Source organism: Narcine bancroftii, unplaced genomic scaffold (genome assembly GCF_036971445.1).
Source record: "Narcine bancroftii isolate sNarBan1 unplaced genomic scaffold, sNarBan1.hap1 Scaffold_115, whole genome shotgun sequence".
NCBI classification, from domain to species: domain Eukaryota; kingdom Metazoa; phylum Chordata; class Chondrichthyes; order Torpediniformes; family Narcinidae; genus Narcine; species Narcine bancroftii.
The window spans coordinates 41,652-62,863 of record NW_027211850.1 but is presented as its reverse complement, the minus strand read 5'-3'; the positions used below and the strand labels follow the sequence as shown (position 1 = coordinate 62,863).

Sequence of the window (21,212 nt, the reverse complement as noted above, 5' to 3'; positions counted from 1 at the left end):
GACCCCCCCCTCTCAACCTCGCGGGTCACCGACCCCCGCCTCAGCCTCGCGGGTCCCCCGACCCCCCTCAGCCTCGCAGGTCCCCCGAACCCCGCCTCAGCCTCGCGGGTCCCCCGACCCCCCTCAGACTCGCGGGTCCCCCGACCCCCCTCAGCCTCGCGGGTCCCCCGACCCCCCTCAGCCTCGCGGGTCCCCCGACCCCCCTCAGCCTCGCGGGCCCCGACTCCCCTCAGACTCGCGGGCCCCCTCAGTCTCGCGGGTCCCCCTCCCCCCCTCAGCCTCGCGGACCCGACCCCCCCCTCTCAGCCTCGCGGGCCCCGACCCCCCCCCTCAGCCTCGCGGGCCCCGACCCCCCCCTCAGCCTCGCGGGCCCCGACCCCCCCCTCAGCCTCGCGGGCCCCGACCCCCCCCTCAGCCTCACGGACCCCGACCCCGCTCAACCTCGCGGGCCCCGAGCCCCCCTTCAGCCTCTCGGGCCCCGACCCCCCTCAGCCTCGCGGGTCCCCGACTACCACACACCCTAATGTCACCCCGCCACAAACTCCCTCACGGTTCCCCGGCCCCACCTCACAACCATCTCCCCGCCAGTTCCCCTCCGAGCTCCGGCCGCCCCGGACCCAAAGGGCGACCCGTGGAAACTCCCTCCTCCCTGGTCTCGCTCCCAAAATGCCCCGATTCCCGCCCGTGAAGCACCGACACGAACCTCTCCCGCTCGAGACCAACTGCTCCAAAGGCGGGAAAGATCAACAACATGGCGGCCCCCAGGGGTCGCTCTCGCGAGAGCTTGAGCCACCCCTCCACGGGATCTCTTGCCAGCCCAGTCCCACTGGGGAAGGGGCCGAGAGCTGCCTCGGGCCTCCAGTCCATCTCCCCTTCAGGCTGCACATTTCCACACCAGGACCTGCCCCACATTCCCCCCCAAGATTCCAGTCCATCCCACCTCCACCACCTTGGCCCAAAACTCATTCCACGCTCCCACCCCCCTCTGAGGGAAGAAAATCCCCCTTCAATCTCAATCCATGTCCTCCTCTTTGAATCTCTCTCACTCTCCTTGGAAACAGCCTGTCCCCATGGACACGATCCGTCCCCCCTCACAATTTTCAAATCTTCCTCAATCTTCTACGCTCCAGGGAATAAAGTCCCAGCCTGTCCAACCTTCCCCTGGAACTCAAACCCCGAAAGCCAGAACACCTTCTTGTCCCTCTCCTCGACGCGCTGTCTCATTCCTATCCTTCCTCTCCTCCAGCCACCCAAACGGCACACAATGTTCCCAAGTTGGCCTCACCCATGCCTCGTCCAACTTCCTCGTGGCCTCCCACCTCCTGCACTCAATCCTCTCATTTCTGAAGGCCAAAATACCAGAAGCTTTCTTCACTCCCCCCACCACCCCCCCCCCCATCTCCACATGGGACTCCACTTTCGGGCAGTTCTGTACCACAGTTCCTCAATCCCTTTGTTTGACAACACTCCTCAATGGTGTACCATTTAACATTCAAACTCTTACGTTTTAAGAATCAATTGCAGAGATCCATGGATGTGGGGAGTCAGGAGGGTTAGGGACTGGGTGCAGGTCGACGAGACTGGCAGAATGATATTTCACCATGGACGAGAAGGGCTGAAGGGTCTCTTTTCTTTGCTGTGGTGTTTCTAGGTAGAGTTCACACCATTCTCAGGAAGGAGGATGAGCAGACAGATGTCATGGTCCAAGGGTAGGAAAGGTGATGAGATCCTGCCAGGAGAGACGAGGGAGTTAAGTGCGAAGGTGAAGGGCACAACCAAGGGGTCTCTCTCTCTCTCTGTCTGTGTGTGTGTGTGTGTCACTACGACTGTGTGTGACTCTCTCTGTCTGTGTGTCTCTCTGTCTGTGTGTCTCTCTGTCTGTGTGTCTCTCTGTCTGTGTGTCTCTCTCTGTCTGTGTCTCTCTCTCTGTCTGTGTCTCTCTCTCTTTCTGTGTCTCTCTCTGTCTGTGTCTCTCTGTCTGTGTGTGTCTGTCTGTGTGTGTCTGTCTGTGTGTGTCTGTCTGTGTGTGTCTGTCTGTGTGTGTCTCTCTGTCTCTCTCGCTGTCAGTGTCTCTCTCTCTGTCTCTGTCTGTGTGTGTTTCTGTGTGTGTGTGTCTGTGTATCTGTCTCTCTGTGTCTGTGTGTGTGTCTGTCTGTCTGGGTATGTGTGTGTCTCTCTCGGTGTCTCTCTGTCTGTTTGTGTGTGTGTCTCTCTCTGTGTCTCTGTGTGTGTCACTGTCTGTGTGTCTCTCTCCCTCTGTCTAAATGAGTGTCTCTGTGTCTGTATGTGTGTGTGTCTCTCTCTCTGTCTGTGTATCTGTGTGTGTCTCTGTATCTGCGTGTCTCTGTGTCTGTGTGTGTCTCTGTCTCTCTGTGTGTCTGTCTCTGTCTGTGTGTGTGTCTGTCTCTCTGTCGTGTGTGTATCTCTCTCTGTCTCTATGTGTGTCTCTCTGTCTCTGTTTGTGTGTCTCTCTCTCTCCGTCTGTGTGTGTCTCTCTCCGTCTATGTGTGTCTATCTGTCTGTCTGTGTCTCTGTCTGTGTGTGTCTGTCTGTCTCTCTGTCAGTGTCTCTCTCTCCGTCTGTGTGTGTCTCTCTCCGTCTGTGTGTGTCTATCTGTCTGTGTGTGTCTCTGTCTGTGTGTGTCTGTCTGTCTCTCTGTCTCGCTGTCAGTGTCTCTCTCTCTGTCTGTGTGTGTTTCTGTGTGTGTCTCTCTGTGTGCATGTGTGTCCGTGTGTGTGTGTATCTGTCTCTCTGTGTCTGTGTGTGTGTGTCTGTCTGGGTATGTGTGTGTCTCTCTCTCAGTGTCTCTAATATGTGCTTATTCATTACCCACCATTGTCCATCCCTACTGATGGTGCAGGCTTTGTTCCCCAAGGCGTCCGTATTGGCTGTCCATAGACCATCTCTGCCCCAACGCATTCCTCGGTGTCACCTACGTTAAAATCAAGATGGCATCAGCACCTTTTTGGGCACTTTTAGCCGTGTTTCCTCAGTTGTTCTGGCCAGTTTTGTGTTTCGTTCACATATTCCTGCTGCCTGGAGTTAATGGCACTCGTGGAAGATTGCCAGTTCCTGAAACAATTCTTCATTTATCTTATTTGTAACATTTTTACATTTAATTTAACATATGCATTAAAAAACTTAAATTTCTTCTTTGAAAATAAGATAAAATTAATGCATAGTGATTTAAAAAGTAACCCCTCCCACAGCTGCCCAATAGAAAACAATAAAGAGAGAAAACATCTAGATAGTATTTATAAAAATTGAGCAAAACTCTCAAATAAAATCTTGCTTTTCTTGGTTAATAGGAGTCAGAAAGTTCGTGTTGGGTGATTAAAACTTAATTCCTACAATTAGTAAATACACATCCCAAATCTTCAAAAGAGAAATTCAAATTTGTTCCGTGAATTCGATGTAATTATTTCAAGTGGGATACAACGGGCTATTTCAGTGTGGCCATCGACCCATTCCCAAATACGCATCGGACTTCCAAGTTACTGCCACACATTTTACCCCTATAACAATTACAGCACAGAAACAGGTCATTTGGCCCTTCTTGTCTGCACTGAACTAAATACTCTCCTCTCGTACCACCTCTCTGCATTCCCCTCCCCTCCAATTTTCCCTGAAATGACAAAATGGACCCAGCCGCCACTATTTCTCCCGGAAGCTCACTCCACTGAACCACCACTCTGAGTCAAGAAGATCCCCCTCATGTTACTTCCAAACTTTTGCCTCTTAACTCAATACCTCCTGTTTCAATCTCTGCTCCCCGCAATGAAAAAAGTCTCTCCACATCAATTCGTTCTATCCTCCTAGTAATTTTAAAGACCTCAATCAAATCCCCTCTCAACCATCTACAATCCAAAGAATAAAGACATCATTTGCTCAATCTTTCTTTGTAATCTAGTTGCTGATATCCAGGTAACATTGACGTAAATCTTCTCTGCACCCTCTCGACTTTGTTGATAGCTTTCCTCTCATCTGGTGACCAGAACTGCACACAGTACTCTCAACAGGGCCTCACCAATACCTTGTCTAGTCTCAACCTCACTGCCCGACTCCAGTATTCTATGCTATGGTTGATTAAGGCCTGCTATTTGAACAGATACTTTTCGAGGTACTCTCTGATTACCCTCCAATAATTAACCTATCACTGTCAGGCTCACCTGGTTGGCTTTTGAAGCCGTTTTTAAACAAAGGAACATTAGATTACATCCATTCCTCTGGCACCTCACCCGTGGATAAACAGGTTTTAAATATTTCTGTCAGAGCCCTTGCAATTTCTACTCTTCTTTCCCTCAAGGCCAAGGGAATATCATGTCAGACCTCCATCCACCAACAGACAAAAATCAGCCATCACAAGGTGAAGGCAGGACAGTAGTCCCACCTCTCCAGCACGAGTCACCCCAGGATCAAATCAGCACTGACTGCAAGAAGTTTCTACATCCTCTCGGTGTCTGTGTGGATTTCCTCCCACACTCCACAGCTCAAGGGGGCCGTAAGTTCATTGGCGATTTGGGAAGCTCAAGGCCATGGGGTGGAAGTGCACATTCTGGTCCTGGGGCCATCAATTCAATTCAACAGCACAGATGAACCTTTGGGCACGACCTGATCTTTTTCTGGTTTCAAACTCATTATTTTTGAAAATTGTATGTGCACCTCTAATGCAACACGACTGCTGCAAAACAGGCTTCATGATACATATCCATGACAAGAACTCGGGAGAATCAGATTTGGTTACTAGACTTTTGAACAGAACAGTATCTGGACATTTTATCCCTAAACTGAAACTTTATAGACATACAGAACAAAAAGAGGGCAAAACAAGCTTGTGTCTCACCAATACCACAATTCACGGCACTTTTTAAGTTCTCAAGGGTGGCAGAAAACACAAAGAACAGACAAACTCCTTCCACATTGTCACTTTGAGAGCTTTGGACTCACCATGCTATAAATATTGCCAAGCCATCACTCCAAATCAATGACCAAAAGTACTGGCTGAGGGATAGATTTGAGACATTTTAACTGCTATGTAGCAATCAGGCACAAGGAAAATTGCTGCTTCCATTGTAAAGTATTTAAGAATCTCAGACCACAAACAACCTTCACCCCAAAAAACAAGCAATTCTCCACAATAAAACTAGGTTTCCTACCTGTCTGCAAGTATCTGCTCTCTTGAGTCTGAATGGCACAACTGGGGAAACCGTTTCAAACCCATGACCTGAAACAGCATATTCTCTTCCCCTAATTGGAGCTGTCTTGCAATTGGCCACCACTGCCCGAGCAAGAATGAACTGGGAGATCTCACACTTGCTCCTTCACAGGTGAGACCTCCCTGTGCATTGGAGCTCCATATTATCCATCTTGCTCTATTTTGTTAACCTTAATCAAGTCTCCTCTCATTCTCCAACACTCCCATGAAAAATAAAAATCATGTACCCTGTAGTTCGCGAGTCCGGACACCAGGTGGTGGTATTATACCTAGATCTCTCTCTCTCCCTTGCTTCATGCATGCAGTACTCAGTGTGAACAGGCGGTGGCAGCACTTTACAGCCCTTGCAATCTGCAGCTTGGACAGTAATGGTTGGTTTGCACCAAGATTGAAGATTTGGAGATTTCCCATTGATTGGCAGAGAACATACTCGACATCACATCCAACCCTGAGATTCCCTTTTTTCTGTGGACACGGCCGAATTACCACGAATGGGTCGTGCAAAAATAAACGGTTCAGTGGAAACCTGGAAAGATAAAAGAATTGAAAACAAAGAAAATCAATAAAGTGCTGCAAGAGTCCTGAAATGAGTTCCTGATTGAGTTTGTTGTTGAGGAGTCTGAAGGTGGAGGGAGAGCAGCTGTTCCTGAACCTGGGGGTGTGAGTCTTGAGGCACCGAGAATTCTTTCCTGATGGCAGCAGTGAGAAGAGAAAGAGAGAGTGTGGATCTTTGGTGATTGCTGATGTTTTCTGACAGCACCATTCCCTGTCGATAAACTCAATAGTGGGGAGAGTTTTGTCTGTGATGTCCTGGGCTGTGTCCACGACCTTTTGGAGGGCTTTATTCTCAGGGGTATTGGTGTCCCCATACCAGACCATGATGCAGCCAGTCAGCACACTTTCCACCACATCTCTGTCAAAATTTGCCAGGGTTTCTGGTGTCATCCCAAACCTCCACAAACCCCTGAGGAATTAGAGGCGCTGACATGCTTTCTTCACGAGGACATTGGTGTTGGGTCCAGGAAGAATTTTTGAGATGGTGACTCCCAAGAACCTAAATTCGCTCACCCTCTCCACCCCTGATCCCCCAATCATCACTGGATTTTAAACCTCTGGCTTTCCATTCCTGAACTCAACAATCAACTCCTTGGTTTTGGTGACATTGAGTGCGAGGTTGTTGTTGATGCACCATTCAGCTCGGTTTTCAAACTCCCTCCTGCATGTGGACTCATCCCCTTCCTTTATACAACCCACGTCCGTGGTATCGTCAGCAAATTTGGAGGGGATATTGTTGATGTACCGAGCCACACAGTCGTGGGTGTAAAGTGAGTAGAGTGGGGGCTAAGAACACAGCCCTGTGGTGCTCTGGTACTGATGGAGATCGTGGAGGGGATATTCTTACCAACCTTCACTGATTGTGGTCTGGAGGTGTTAACTCCCAGGTCTTGGAGTTTGCTGGTCAGTTTGGAGGGGATGATGGTGTTAAATGCCGAGCTGTAGTTGATAAAGAGCATCTTTACTGTTCAGGTGCTCCAGGGATTGGTGTAGGGCCAGTAAGACAACATCTGCTGTTATTATGAGAGGCGAACTGGAATGGATCCACATCACCACTCAGACAGGAGCCTTTCCAAACACTTCTTCACTGTTAATGCAAGTGCAACTGGTCGATAGTCATTCAGGCAGGTGATTACACTCTTCTTGGGCTCCGGTGTGATTGACACCTGTTGGAAACAGATGGGGACCAGTCAGGATGCTTTCCTTGGATACCAGATGGCAGTTTGGCAGGGGGACGGGAACCACAATATGAGAGCAGAAGTTCAAAAGCATGAGGGGACATGTTCTGAGTTTGTCAAAAAAAAAGACAGGCAGAGGAAAAAAACAGATGGAGTCAGTCAGAGGGTTTGAAATGTCTATTTCAATGCAAGGAATAAAGGGGATGAACTTTGAGCATGGATCAGTATGTACAACTATGATGTTGTGACTGTTACAGAGTCTTGGTTGGAGGAAGGGCAGGATTTGCTGATGCAGGTCCTAGGGTTTGGGTTTAAAAGGAATAGAATGAGGGGTAGTGGGGTGGGGGGCGAATAATGTTACTGGTCAGGGATAGTATCCCAGCTATAGAAAGGGAGGAATTTGCAGAGGGGGTGTCCACTGAGACAGTGGGGATATTTAAAAGATATGGATAGAAGAAGAGTAGTAGCCTGTATTGTCATTTAAAACCAGGACACAGTTTAAAAATGAAATGACAGCCTCCAGAAACTACAATGCTAACCAGCAAACTGTGATTCCACATCAGGCAACACAAGATGCCATTTCAACTCCAGATAAAAGATCAAAACTACACAAGACTAAAATGCACCTATATAACGAGAAGAAAAAAGTCCCAACAATGGCACAGACTCGGGAACCTCCAGGCCAGGTTCACTCCAGTCACCGGGACATCTCCTCTGCAGATCAGACAGCCAGGCATACACCATTCACTCCAGGCGTCCAGATGCAGATCTGCCACAGCAGGTGGGGAAACAGAGGAGGAGAAAGCAAAGTAGGGAAACAGAGGGATGGAAATATCGAAGTGGAAACGGAGGGGGTGAAACGGAGGGAGACAAACAGAGGCGGGGAAACGGAGGCGGCAAAACAGGAAGGGAAACAGAGGCGTTGGAACAGATGGTTGGAATAAGAATAGAGGAAAGAGTGGTGGAGAAATCAAGGTAGGGAAAGAGAGACGGGGAATGAGAGACGGGGAATCAGAGGCGGGGATTCAGAGGGGGGAAAAGAGAGGCGGGGAAAGAGAGGCGGGGAAAGAGCCAGGGACTCTGAAGCAGGGAATCAAAGACGGGGAATCAGATTCGGGGAATCAGAGGTGGGGAATCAGAGGACGGAAAAGAGATGTGGGGAATGAGAGGCAGAGAAGGAGGTGCGGAAAAAACGCAGGGAAATAGAGGCAGGGTATCAGACGTGGGGAATCAGAGGCAGGAAATTAGAGGCGGGGAATCAGAGGGGGGAACAGAGATGTGGGGAAAGAGAGGCAGAGAAAGAGGCACGGAAATAGATGGAGGGAAAGAGAGGTGGTTAATCAGAGGTGGGGAATCAGACACGGGAAAACATAGGCGGGAAATCAGAGGCGGGGAATCAGAGGCGGGGAATCAGAGTCATGGTATCAGAGGCGGGGAATCTGAGGCGGGGAATCAGAGGCGGGAAAAGAGATGTGGGAAAAGAGAGGCAGAGAAGGAGGCACAAAAATAGTGGCAGGGAAAGAGGCGGTGAATCAGGGGTGGGGAATCAGAGGCGGGGACACAGAGGCGGGGAATCAGAGGCGGAGAAACGGAGGTGGAGAATCAGAGGGCGGAAAAGAGATGTGGGGAAAGAGAGGCCAGGAAAGAGGCACGGAAAGAGAGGCGGGGAAAGAGGCACGGAAAGAGAGGCGGGAAATGAGAGGTGGCAAATCAGAGGCGGGGAATCAGAGGATGGGAATCAGAGGCGGGGAATCAGAGGCGGGGAATCAGAGGCGGGGAATCAGAGGCGGGGATTCAGAGAGGGGGAATCAGAGGCGGTGATTCAGAGGCGGGGATTCAGAGGCGTGGAATCAGAGGCAGGGAATTTGAGGTGGGGAATCAGAGGCGGGGAATCAGAGGCGGGGAATCAGAGGCGGAGAATCAGAGGCGGGGATTCAGAGGCGTGGAATCAGAGGCAGGGAATTTGAGGCAGGGATTCTGAGGTGGGAAATCAGAGGCTGAGATTGAAAGGGGGAGAATCAGAAGGGGGAAAAGAAATGTGGGGAAAGAGAGGCATGGAAAGAGCCAGGGACTCTGAAGCAGGGAATCGGAGGCAGGGAAACAGAGTCGGAGAAACGGAGGCGGGGAATCAGAAGCGGGGAATCAGAGGGCGGAAAAGAGATGTGGGGAAAGAGAGGCAGGGAAAGAGGCGCGGAAATAGACGCAGGGAAAGAGAGGCGGAGTATCAGATGTGGGGAATTCAAGGCGGGGAATCAGAGGCGGGGAAAGAGATGTGGGGAAAGAGAGGCAGGGAAAGAGGCAAGGAAATAGAGGTGGGGAATCAGAGGCGGGGAATCAGAGGCGGGGAATCAGAGGCGGGGAATCAGAGGCGGGGAATCAGAGGCGGGGAATCAGAGGCGGGGAATCAGAGGCGGAGAATCAGAGGCGTGGAATCAGAGGGGGGAATAGAGATGTGGGAAAAGAGAGGCGGCGAAAGGGAGGCGGGGAAAGAGTCAGAGACTCTGAAGCAGGGAATCGGAGTCGGGGAATCAGAGGCAGAGGAACGGAGGCGTGGAATCAGAGGTGGGGAATCAGAGGCGGGGAATCAGAGGCGGGGAATCAGAGGCGGGGATTCAGAGGGGGGGAATCATAGGCGGGGATTCAGAGAGGGGGAATCAGAGGCGGTGATTCAGAGGCGGGGATTCAGAGGCGTGGAATCAGAGGCAGGGAATTTGAGGTGGGGAATCAGAGGCGGGGAAGCAGAGGCGGGGAAGCAGAGGCGGGGAAGCAGAGGCGGGGAAGCAGAGGCGGGGAATCAGAGGCAGGGAATCAGAGGCGGGGAATTTGAGGTGGGGATTCTGAGGTGGGAAATCAGAGGCTGAGATTGAAAGGGGGAGAATCAGAAGGGGGAAAAGAAATGTGGGGAAAGAGAGGCATGGAAAGAGCCAGGGACTCTGAAGCAGGGAATCGGAGGCAGGGAATCAGAGGCGGAGAATCAGAGGCAGGGAATCTGAGGCGGGGAATCAGAGGCGTGGAATCAGAGGGGGGAATAGAGATGTGGGAAAAGAGAGGCAGCGAAAGGGAGGCGGGGAAAGTGTCAGAGACTCTGAAGCAGGGAATCGGAGTCGGGGAATCAGAGTCGGGGAATCAGAGTCGGGGAATCAGTGTCAGGGAATTAGAGTCGGGGAATCAGCGGTGGGGAATCAGAGGCGGAGAATCAGAGGCGGGGAATCAGAGGCGGGGAATCAGTGGGCGGAAATGAGATGTGGGAAAAGAGAGGCAGAGAAAGAGGCACGAAAATAGTGGCAGGGAAAGAGAGGCGGGGAATCAGAGGCTGAAATTAAAAGGGGGTGAATCAGAGGGGGGAAAAGAGATGTGGGGAAACAAGGGCAGGGAAAGAGCCAGGGAAAGAGCCAGGGACTCTGAAGCAGGGAATCGGAGGCAGGGAAACAGAGGAAGGGAATCAGAGTCGGAGAAATATAGGCTGGGAATCAGAGGCGGGGAATCAGAGGCGGGAAATCAGAGGCGGGGAAGCAGAGGCGGGGAAGCAGAGGCGGGGAAGCAGAGGCGGGGAATCAGAGGCGGGGAATCTGAGGTGGGGATTCTGAGGCAGGGAATCTGAGGTGGGGAATCAGAGGCTGAGATTCAAAGGGGGAGAATCAGAAGGGGGAAAAGATATGTAGGGAAAGAGAGGCATGGAAGGAGCCAGGGACTCTGAAGCAGGTAATCGGAGGCAGGTAAACAGCGTCGGAGAACGGAGGCGGGGAATCAGAAGCGGGGAATCAGAGGGCGGAAAATAGATGTGGGGAAAGAGAGGCAGGGAAAGAGGCGCGGAAATAGACGCAGGGAAAGAGAGGCGGGGTATCAGATGTGGGGAATTCAAGGCGGGGAAAGAGATGTGGGGAAAGAGAGGCAGGGAAAGAGGCAAGGAAATAGAGGCGGGGAATCAGAGGTGGGGATTCAGAGGCAGGGAATCAGAGGGGGGGAATCAGAGGCAGGGAATCTGAGGCAGGGAATCTGAGGTGGGGAATCTGAGTCGGGGAATCAGAGGCGTGGAATCAGAGGGGGGAATAGAGATGTGGGAAAAGAGAGGCGGCGAAAGGGAGGCGGGGAAAGAGTCAGAGACTCTGAAGCAGGGAATCGGAGTCGGGGAATCAGAGTCGGGGAATCAGAGTCGGGGAATCAGAGTCGGGGAATCAGAGGTGGGGAATCAGAGTCGGGGAATCAGAGGCGGGGAATCAGAGGCGGGGAATCAGAGTCGTGGTTTCAGAGGCGGGGAATCTGAGGCGGGGAATCTGAGGCTGGGAAAGACATGTGGGAAAAGAGAGGCAGAGAAGGAGGCACAAAAATAGTGGCAGGGAAAGAGAGGCGGGGAATCAGGGGCGGGGAATCAGAGGCGGGGAATCAGAGGCGGGGAATCAGAGATAGTATCAGAGGCGGGGAATCTGAGGCGGGGAATCAGAGGCGGGGAAAGAGATGTGGGAAAAGAGAGGCAGGGAAAGAGGCGCGGAAATAGACGCAGGGAAAGAGAGGCGGGGATTCAGAGGGGGGGAATCAGAGGCGGGGAATCAGAGGCGGGGAATCAGAGGCGGGGAATCAGAGGCGGGAAATCAGAGGCGGGGAATCAGAGGCGGGGAATCAGAGGCGGGGAATCAGAGGCGGGGAAGCAGAGGCGGGGAAGCAGAGGCGGGGAAGCAGAGGCGGGGAAGCAGAGGCGGGGAATCAGAGGCGGGGAATTTGAGGTGGGGATTCTGAGGTGGGAAATCAGAGGCTGAGATTGAAAGGGGGAGAATCAGAAGGGGGAAAAGAAATGTGGGGAAAGAGAGGCATGGAAAGAGCCAGGGACTCTGAAGCAGGGAATCGGAGGCAGGGAAACAGAGTCGGAGAAACGGAGGCGGGGAATCAGAAGCGGGGAATCAGAGGGTGGAAAAGAGATGTGGGGAAAGAGAGGCAGGGAAAGAGGCGCGGAAATAGACGCAGGGAAAGAGAGGCGGAGTATCAGATGTGGGGAATTCAAGGCGGGGAATCAGAGGCGGGGAAAGAGATGTGGGGTAAGAGAGGCAGGGAAAGATGCGCGGAAATAGACGCAGGGAAAGAGAGGCGGGGTATCAGATGTGGGGAATCTGAGGTGGAAAATCTGAGGCGGGGAATCAGAGGCGTGGAATCCGAGGCGGGGAATCAGAGGCGGGGAATCAGAGTCGTATTATCTGAGGCGGGGAATCGGAGGCAGGGAATCAGAGGCGGGGAAAGAGATGTGGGAAAAGAGAGGCAGAGAAGGAGGCACGAAAATAGACGCAGGGAAAGAGAGGCGGAGTATCAGATGTGGGGAATTCAAGGCGGGGAATCAGAGGCGGGGAAAGAGATGTGGGGAAAGAGATGTGGGGAAAGAAAGGCAGGGAAAGAGGCAAGGAAATAGAGGTGGGGAATCAGAGGCAGGGAATCAGAGGCGGAGATCCAGAGGCAGGGAATCTGAGGCGGGGAATCAGAGGCGTGGAATCAGAGGGGGGAATAGAGATGTGGGAAAAGAGAGGCGGCGAAAGGGAGGCGGGGAAAGAGTCAGAGACTCTGAAACAGGGAATCGGAGTCGGGGAATCAGAGTCGGGGAATCAGAGTCGGGGAATCAGTGTCAGGGAATCAGAGGCGGGGAATCAGAGTCGGGGAATCAGAGGCAGGGAATCAGAGGCGGAGAATCAGAGGCGGGGAATCAGAGGCGGGGAATCAGAGGTGGGGAATCTGAGGTGGGGATTCTGAGGCAGGGAATCTGAGGTGGGGAATCTGAGGTGGGGAATCCGAGGCTGAGATTCAAAGGGAGAGAATCAGAAGGGGGAAAAGATATGTAGGGAAAGAGAGGCATGGAAAGAGCCAGGGACTCTGAAGCAGGGAATCGGAGGCAGGGAAACAGAGTCGGAGAACGGAGGCGGGGAATCAGAAGCGGGGAATCAGAGGGCGGAAAAGAGATGTGGGGAAAGAGAGGCAGGGAAAGAGGCGCGGAAATAGACGCAGGGAAAGAGAGGCGGGGTATCAGATGTGGGGAATTCAAGGCGGGGAAAGAGATGTGGGGAAAGAGAGGCAGGGAAAGAGGCAAGGAAATAGAGGCGGGGAATCAGAGGTGGGGATTCAGAGGCAGGGAATCAGAGGGGGGGAATCAGAGGCAGGGAATCTGAGGCAGGGAATCTGAGGTGGGGAGTCTGTCGGGGAATCAGAGGCGTGGAATCAGAGGGGGGAATAGAGATGTGGGAAAAGAGAGGCGGCGAAAGGGAGGCGGGGAAAGAGTCAGAGACTCTGAAGCAGGGAATCGGAGTCGGGGAATCAGAGTCGGGGAATCAGAGGCGGGGAATCAGAGGCTGAAATTAAAAGAGGGTGAACCAGAGGGGGGAAAAGAGATGTGGGGAAAGAAGGGCAGGGAAAGAGCCAGGAAAAGAGCCAGGGACTCTGAAGCAGGGAATCGGAGGCAGGAAAACAGAGGAAGGGAATCAGAGTCGGAGAAATGGAGGCGGGGAATCAGAGTCGTGGAATCAGAGGCGGGGAATCAGAGGCGGGGAATCAGAGGCGGGGAATCAGAGGCGGGGAATCAGAGGCGGGGAATCAGAGGCGCGGTATCAGAGGCGGGGTATCAGAGGCGGGGAATCAGAGGCGGGGTATCAGAGGCAGAGGAACGGAGGCGTGGAATCAGAGGTGGGGAATCAGAGGGCAGAAAAGAGATGTGGGGAAAGAGAGGCAGAGAAAGAGGCGTGGAAATAGACGCAGTGAAAGAGAGGAGGGGTATCAGATGCGGGGAATCCGAGGCGGGGAATCAGAGGCAGGAAAAGAGATGTGGGGAAAGAGAGTCCGGGAGAGAGGCACGGAAAGAGAGGCGGGAAATCAGAGGTGGGGAATCAGAGGCGGGGAATCAGATGCGGGGAATCCGAGGCGGGGAATCAGAGGGCGGAAATGAGATGTGGGAAAAGAGAGGCAGAGAAGGAGGCACGAAAATAGTGGCAGGGAAAGAGAGGCAGGGAATCAGAGGCGGGGAATCAGAGGCGGGGAATCAGAGGCGGGGAATCAGAGGCGGGGAATCACAGGCGGGGAATCACAGGCGGGGAACCAGAGGCGGGGAATCAGAGGCTGAAATTAAAAGAGGGTGAATCAGAGGGGGGAAAAGAGATGTGGGGAAAGAAGGGCAGGGAAAGAGCCAGGGAAAGAGCCAGGGACTCTGAAGCAGGGAATCGGAGGCAGGGAATCGGTGGCAGGGAAACAGAGGAAGGGAATCAGAGTCGGAGAAATGGAGGCGGGGAATCAGAAGCGGGGAATCAGAAGCGGGAAATCAGAGGACGGAAAAGAGATGTGGGGAAAGAGAGGCAGAGAAAGGGAGGCGGGGAAAGAGTCAGAGACTCTGAAGCAGGGAATCGGAGTCGGGGAATCAGAGTCGGGGAATCAGAGGCGGGGAATCAGAGGCTGAAATTAAAAGAGGGTGAACCAGAGGGGGGAAAAGAGATGTGGGGAAAGAAGGGCAGGGAAAGAGCCAGGAAAAGAGCCAGGGACTCTGAAGCAGGGAATCGGAGGCAGGAAAACAGAGGAAGGGAATCAGAGTCGGAGAAATGGAGGCGGGGAATCAGAGTCGTGGAATCAGAGGCGGGGAATCAGAGGCGGGGAATCAGAGGCGGGGAATCAGAGGCGGGGAATCAGAGGCGGGGAATCAGAGGCGGGGAATCAGAGGCGGGGTATCAGAGGCGGGGTATCAGAGGCGGGGAATCAGAGGCGGGGTATCAGAGGCAGAGGAACGGAGGCGTGGAATCAGAGGTGGGGAATCAGAGGGCAGAAAAGAGATGTGGGGAAAGAGAGGCAGAGAAAGAGGCGTGGAAATAGACGCAGTGAAAGAGAGGAGGGGTATCAGATGCGGGGAATCCGAGGCGGGGAATCAGAGGCAGGAAAAGAGATGTGGGGAAAGAGAGTCCGGGAGAGAGGCACGGAAAGAGAGGCGGGAAATCAGAGGTGGGGAATCAGAGGCGGGGAATCAGATGCGGGGAATCCGAGGCGGGGAATCAGAGGGCGGAAATGAGATGTGGGAAAAGAGAGGCAGAGAAGGAGGCACGAAAATAGTGGCAGGGAAAGAGAGGCAGGGAATCAGAGGCGGGGAATCAGAGGCGGGGAATCAGAGGCGGGGAATCACAGGCGGGGAATCACAGGCGGGGAACCAGAGGCGGGGAATCAGAGGCTGAAATTAAAAGAGGGTGAATCAGAGGGGGGAAAAGAGATGTGGGGAAAGAAGGGCAGGGAAAGAGCCAGGGAAAGAGCCAGGGACTCTGAAGCAGGGAATCGGAGGCAGGGAATCGGTGGCAGGGAAACAGAGGAAGGGAATCAGAGTCGGAGAAATGGAGGCGGGGAATCAGAAGCGGGGAATCAGAAGCGGGAAATCAGAGGACGGAAAAGAGATGTGGGGAAAGAGAGGCAGAGAAAGAGGCGTGGAAATAGACGCAGTGAAAGAGAGGAGGGGTATCAGATGCGGGGAATCCGAGGCGGGGAATCAGAGGCGGGGAATCAGAGGAGGAGAATCAGAGGAGGAGAATCAGAGGCGGGGAATCAGAGGAGGGGAATCAGAGGAGGGGAATCAGAGGCGGGGAATCAGAGGCGGGGAATCAGAGGCGGGGAATCAGAGGCGGGGAATCAGAGGGCAGAAAAGAGATGTGGGGAAAGAGAGGCAGAGAAAGAGGCGTGGAAATAGACGCAGTGAAAGAGAGGAGGGGTATCAGATGCGGGGAATCCGAGGCGGGGAATCAGAGGCAGGAAAAGAGATGTGGGGAAAGAGAGGCCGGGAAAGAGGCACGGAAAGAGAGGTGGGAAATCAGAGGTGGGGAATCAGAGGCGGGGAATCAGAGGCGGGGAATCAGAGGCTTGGACTCAGAGGAGGTGTATCAGAGGCGGAGAAAAGGCGGCGTGGAATCAGAGGTGGGGAATCAGAGGGCGGAAATGAGATGTGGGAAAAGAGTGGCAGAGAAGGAGGCACGAAAATAGTGGCAGGGAAAGAGGGGCAGGGAATCAGAGGCGGGGAATCAGAGGCGGGAAATCAGAGGCGGGGAATCAGAGGGCGGAAAAGAGATGTGGGGAAAGAGAGGCAGAGAAAGAGGCGTGGAAATAGACGCAGGGAAAGAGAGGCGGGGTATCAGATGTGGGGGATCCGAGGCGGGGAATCAGAGGTGGGGAAAGAGATGTGGAGAAAGAGAGGCAGGGAAAGAGGCAAGGAAAGAGAGGCGGGGAAAGAGGCACGGAAAGAGAGGTGGGAAATGAGAGGCGGGGAATCAGAGTCGTATTATCTGAGGTGGGGAATCTGAGGCGGGGAATCAGAGGCGGGGAAAGAGATGTGGGAAAAGAGAGGCAGAGAATGAGGCACGAAAATAGTGGCAGGGAAAGAGAGGCAGGGAATCAGAGGCGGGGAATCAGAGGCGGGGCATCAGAGGCAGGAAAAGAGATGTGGGGAAAGAGAGGCCGGGAAAGAGGTACGGAAAGAGAGGCAGGAAATCAGAGGCGGTGAATCAGAGGCGGGGAATCAGAGGCGGTGAATCAGAGTCGTATTATCTGAGGCGGGGAATCGGAGGCAGGGAAACAGAGGCGGGGAAAGAGATGTGGGAGAAGAGAGGCAGAGAAGGAGGCACAAAAATAGTGGCAGGGATAGAGAGGCGGGGAATCAGGGGCGGGGAATGAGAGGCGGGGAATCAGAGGCGTGGAATCAGAGGCGGGGAATCAGAGGCGGGGAATCAGAGTCATGGTATCAGAGGCGGGGAATCAGAGGCGGGGAATCAGAGGCGGGGAAAGAGATGTGGGAAAAGAGAGGCGGGGAAAGAGGCGCGGAAATAGACGCAGGGAAAGAGAGGCGGGGTATCAGATGTGGGGAATCAGAGGCGGGGAATCAGAGGCGGGGAAAGAGATGTGGGGAAAGAGAGGCAGGGAAAGAGGCGCGGAAATAGACGCAGGGAAAGAGAGGCGGGGTATCAGATGTGGGGAATCTGAGGTGGAAAATATGAGGCGGGGAATCAGAGGCGTGGAATCCGAGGCGGGGCATCAGAGGCAGGAAAAGAGATGCGGGGAAAGAGAGGCCGGGAAAGAGGCACGGAAAGAGAGGCAGGAAATCAGAGGCGGTGAATCACAGGCGGGGAATCAGAGGCGGGGAATCAGAGTCGTATGATCTGAGGCGGGGAATCGGAGGCAGGGAATCAGAGGCGGGGAAAGAGATGTGGGAAAAGAGAGGCAGAGAAGGAGGCACGAAAATAGTGGCAGGGAAAGAGAGGCAGGGAATCAGAGGCGGGGAATCAGAGGCGGGGAATCAGAGGCGGGGAATCAGAGGCGGGGAATCAGAGGCGGGGAATCAGAGGCGGGGAATCAGAGGCGGGGAAGCAGAGGCGGGGAAGCAGAGGCGGGGAAGCAGACGCGGGGAAGCAGAGGCGGGGAAGCAGAGGCGGGGAATCAGAGGCGGGGAAAGAGATGTGGGAAAAGAGAGGCAGGGAAAGAGGCGTGGAAATAGACGCAGGGAAAGAGAGGCGGGGTATCAAATGTGGGGAATCCGAGGCGGGGAATCAGAGGCGGGGAAAGAGATGTGGGGTAAGAGAGGCAGGGAAAGATGCGCGGAAATAGACGCAGGGAAAGAGAGGCGGGGTATCAGATGTGGGGAATCTGAGGTGGAAAATCTGAGGCGGGGAATCAGAGGCGTGGAATCCGAGGCGGGGAAGCAGAGGCGGGGAAGCAGAGGCGGGGAAGCAGAGGCGGGGAAGCAGAGGCGGGGAAGCAGAGGCGGGGAATCAGAGGCGGGGAATCAGAGGCGGGGAATTTGAGGTGGGGATTCTGAGGTGGGAAATCAGAGGCTGAGATTGAAAGGGGGAGAATCAGAAGGGGGAAAAGAAATGTGGGGAAAGAGAGGCATGGAAAGAGCCAGGGACTCTGAAGCAGGGAATCGGAGGCAGGGAAACAGAGTCGGAGAAACGGAGGCGGGGAATCAGAAGCGGGGAATCAGAGGGTGGAAAAGAGATGTGGGGAAAGAGAGGCAGGGAAAGAGGCGCGGAAATAGACGCAGGGAAAGAGAGGCGGAGTATCAGATGTGGGGAATTCAAGGCGGGGAATCAGAGGCGGGGAAAGAGATGTGGGGAAAGAGATGTGGGGAAAGAGAGGCAGGGAAAGAGGCAAGGAAATAGAGGTGGGGAATCAGAGGCAGGGAATCAGAGGCAGGGAATCTGAGGCAGGGAATCTGAGGCGGGGAATCAGAGGCGTGGAATCAGAGGGGGGAATAGAGATGTGGGAAAAGAGAGGCGGCGAAAGGGAGGCGGGGAAAGAGTCAGAGACTCTGAAACAGGGAATCGGAGTCGGGGAATCAGAGTCGGGGAATCAGAGTCGGGGAATCAGTGTCAGGGAATCAGAGGCGGGGAATCAGAGTCGGGGAATCAGAGTGGGAGAAATGGAGGCGGGGAATCAGAGGCGGGGATTCAGAGGCGGGGAAGCAGAGGCGGGGAATCAGAGGCAGGGAATCAGAGGCGGGGAATCTGAGGTGGGGATTCTGAGGCAGGGAATCTGAGGTGGGGAATCTGAGGTGGGGAATCCGAGGCTGAGATTCAAAGGGAGAGAATCAGAAGGGGGAAAAGATATGTAGGGAAAGAGAGGCATGGAAAGAGCCAGGGACTCTGAAGCAGGGAATCGGAGGCAGGGAAACAGTCGGAGAACGGAGGCGGGGAATCAGAAGCGGGGAATCAGAGGGCGGAAAAGAGATGTGGGGAAAGAGAGGCAGGGAAAGAGGCGCGGAAATAGACGCAGGGAAAGAGAGGCGGGGTATCAGATGTGGGGAATTCAAGGCGGGGAAAGAGATGTGGGGAAAGAGAGGCAGGGAAAGAGGCAAGGAAATAGAGGCGGGGAATCAGAGGTGGGGATTCAGAGGCAGGGAATCAGGGGGGGGGAATCAGAGGGGGGAATAGAGATGTGGGAAAAGAGAGGCGGCGAAAGGGAGGCGGGGAAAGAGTCAGAGACTCTGAAGCAGGGAATCGGAGTCGGGGAATCAGAGTCGGGGAATCAGAGGCGGGGAATCAGAGGCAGGGAATCAGAGGCGGAGAATCAGAGGCGGGGAACCAGAGGCGGGGAATCAGAGGCTGAAATTAAAAGAGGGTGAAACAGAGGGGGGAAAAGAGATGTGGGGAAAGAAGGGCAGGGAAAGAGCCAGGGAAAGAGCCAGGGACTCTGAAGCAGGGAATCGGAGGCAGGGAATCGGAGGCAGGAAAACAGAGGAAGGGAATCAGAGTCGGAGAAATGGAGGCGGGGAATCAGAAGCGGGGAATCAGAAGCGGGGAATCAGAGGACGGAAAAGAGATGTGGCGAAAGAGAGGCAGAGAAAGAGAGGCGGGTTATCAGATGTGTGCAATCCGAGGCAAGGAATCAGAGGCGTGGAATCAGAGGCGGGGAATCAGAGTCGGGGAATCAGAGGAGGGGAATCAGAGGCGGGGAATCAGAGGCGGGGAATCAGAGGCGGGGAATCAGAGGCGGGGAATCAGAGGCGGGGAATCAGAGGCGGGGTATCAGAGGCGGGGTATAAGAGGCGGGGTATCAGAGGAAGAGGAACGGAGGCGTGGAATCAGAGGTGGGGAATCAGAGGGCAGAAAAGAGATGTGGGGAAAGAGAGGCAGAGAAAGAGGCGTGGAAATAGACGCAGTGAAAGAGAGGCGGGGTATCAGATGTGGGGGATCCGAGGCGGGGAATCAGAGGTGGGGAAAGAGATGTGGAGAAAGAGAGGCAGGGAAAGAGGCAAGGAAAGAGAGGCGGGGAAAGAGGCACGGAAAGAGAGGTGGGAAATGAGAGGCGGGGAATCAGAGTCGTATTATCTGAGGTGGGGAATCTGAGGCGGGGAATCAGAGGCGGGGAATCAGAGGCGGGGAAAGAGATGTGGGAAAAGAGAGGCAGAGAATGAGGCACGAAAATAGTGGCAGGGAAAGAGAGGCAGGGAATCAGAGGCGGGGAATCAGAGGCGGGGAATCAGAGGCGGGGAATCAGAGGCGGGGAATCAGAGGCGGGGAATCAGAGGCGGGGAATCAGAGGCGGGGAAGCAGAGGCGGGGAATCAGAGGCGGGGAATCAGAGGCGGGGAATCAGAGGCGGAGAATCAGAGGCGGGGAATCAGAGGCGGGGAAAGAGATGTGGGAAAAGAGAGGCAGAGAAAGAGGCGTGGAAATAGACGCAGTGAAATCGAGGAGGGGTATCAGATGCGGGGAATCCGAGGCGGGGAATCAGAGGCAGGAAAAGAGATGTGGGGAAAGAGAGGCCGGGAAAGAGGCACGGAAAGAGAGGCGGGTAATCAGAGGTGGGGAATCAGAGGCGGGGAATCAGAGGGCGGAAAAGAGATGTGGGGAAAGAGAGGCAGAGAAAGAGGCGTGGAAATAGACGCAGGGAAAGAGAGGCAGGGTATCAGATGTGGGGGATCCGAGGCGGGGAATCAGAGGTGGGGAAAGAGATGTGGAGAAAGAGAGGCAGGGAAAGAGGCAAGGAAAGAGAGGCGGGGAAAGAGGCACGGAAAGAGAGGTGGGAAATGAGAGGCGGGGAATCAGAGGCGGGGAATCAGAGTCGTGGTATCAGAAGCGGGGAATTTGAGGTGGAGAATCTGAGGCGGGGAATCAGAGGCGTGGAATCCGAGGCGTGGAATCAGAGGCAGGAAAAGAGATGTGGGGAAAGAGAGGCCGGGAAAGAGGCACGGAAAGAGAGGCGGGAAATCAGAGGCGAGGAATCAGAGGCGGGGAATCAGAGTCGTGGTTTCAGAGGCGGGGAATCAGAGGCGGGGAATCAGAGTCGTATTATCTGAGGCGGGGAATCGGAGGCAGGGAATCAGAGGCGGGGAAAGAGATGTGGGAAAAGAGAGGCAGAGAAGGAGGCACGAAAATAGTGGCAGGGAAAGAGAGGCAGGGAATCAGAGGCGGGGAATCAGAGGCGGGGAATCAGAGGCGGGGAATCAGAGGCGGGGAATCAGAGGCGGGGAATCAGAGGCGGGGAATCAGAGGCGGGAAATCAGAGGCGGGGAATCAGAGGCGGGGAATCAGAGGCGGGGAAGCAGAGGCGGGGAAGCAGAGGCGGGGAAGCAGAGGCGGGGAAGCAGAGGCGGGGAAGCAGAGGCGGGGAAGCAGAGGCGGGGAATCAGAGGCGGGGAATTTGAGGTGGGGATTCTGAGGTGGGAAATCAGAGGCTGAGATTGAAAGGGGGAGAATCAGAAGGGGGAAAAGAAATGTGGGGAAAGAGAGGCATGGAAAGAGCCAGGGACTCTGAAGCAGGGAATCGGAGGCAGGGAAACAGAGT

General features: G+C 54.3%; 1 long non-coding RNA gene across 1 annotated transcript; it reads right to left on the bottom strand.

The window, feature by feature from the left end:
- Nucleotides 1-2,017: 2,017 nt before the first annotated feature.
- LOC138750312 (uncharacterized) lies at nt 2,018-7,175 on the bottom strand. Its single transcript, XR_011349251.1, has 3 exons — nt 6,622-7,175; nt 5,443-5,741; nt 2,018-2,932 (listed from the first exon to the last, which is right to left on the bottom strand). It is a non-coding gene; the product is annotated as an uncharacterized lncRNA (long non-coding RNA).
- Nucleotides 7,176-21,212: the final 14,037 nt, after the last annotated feature.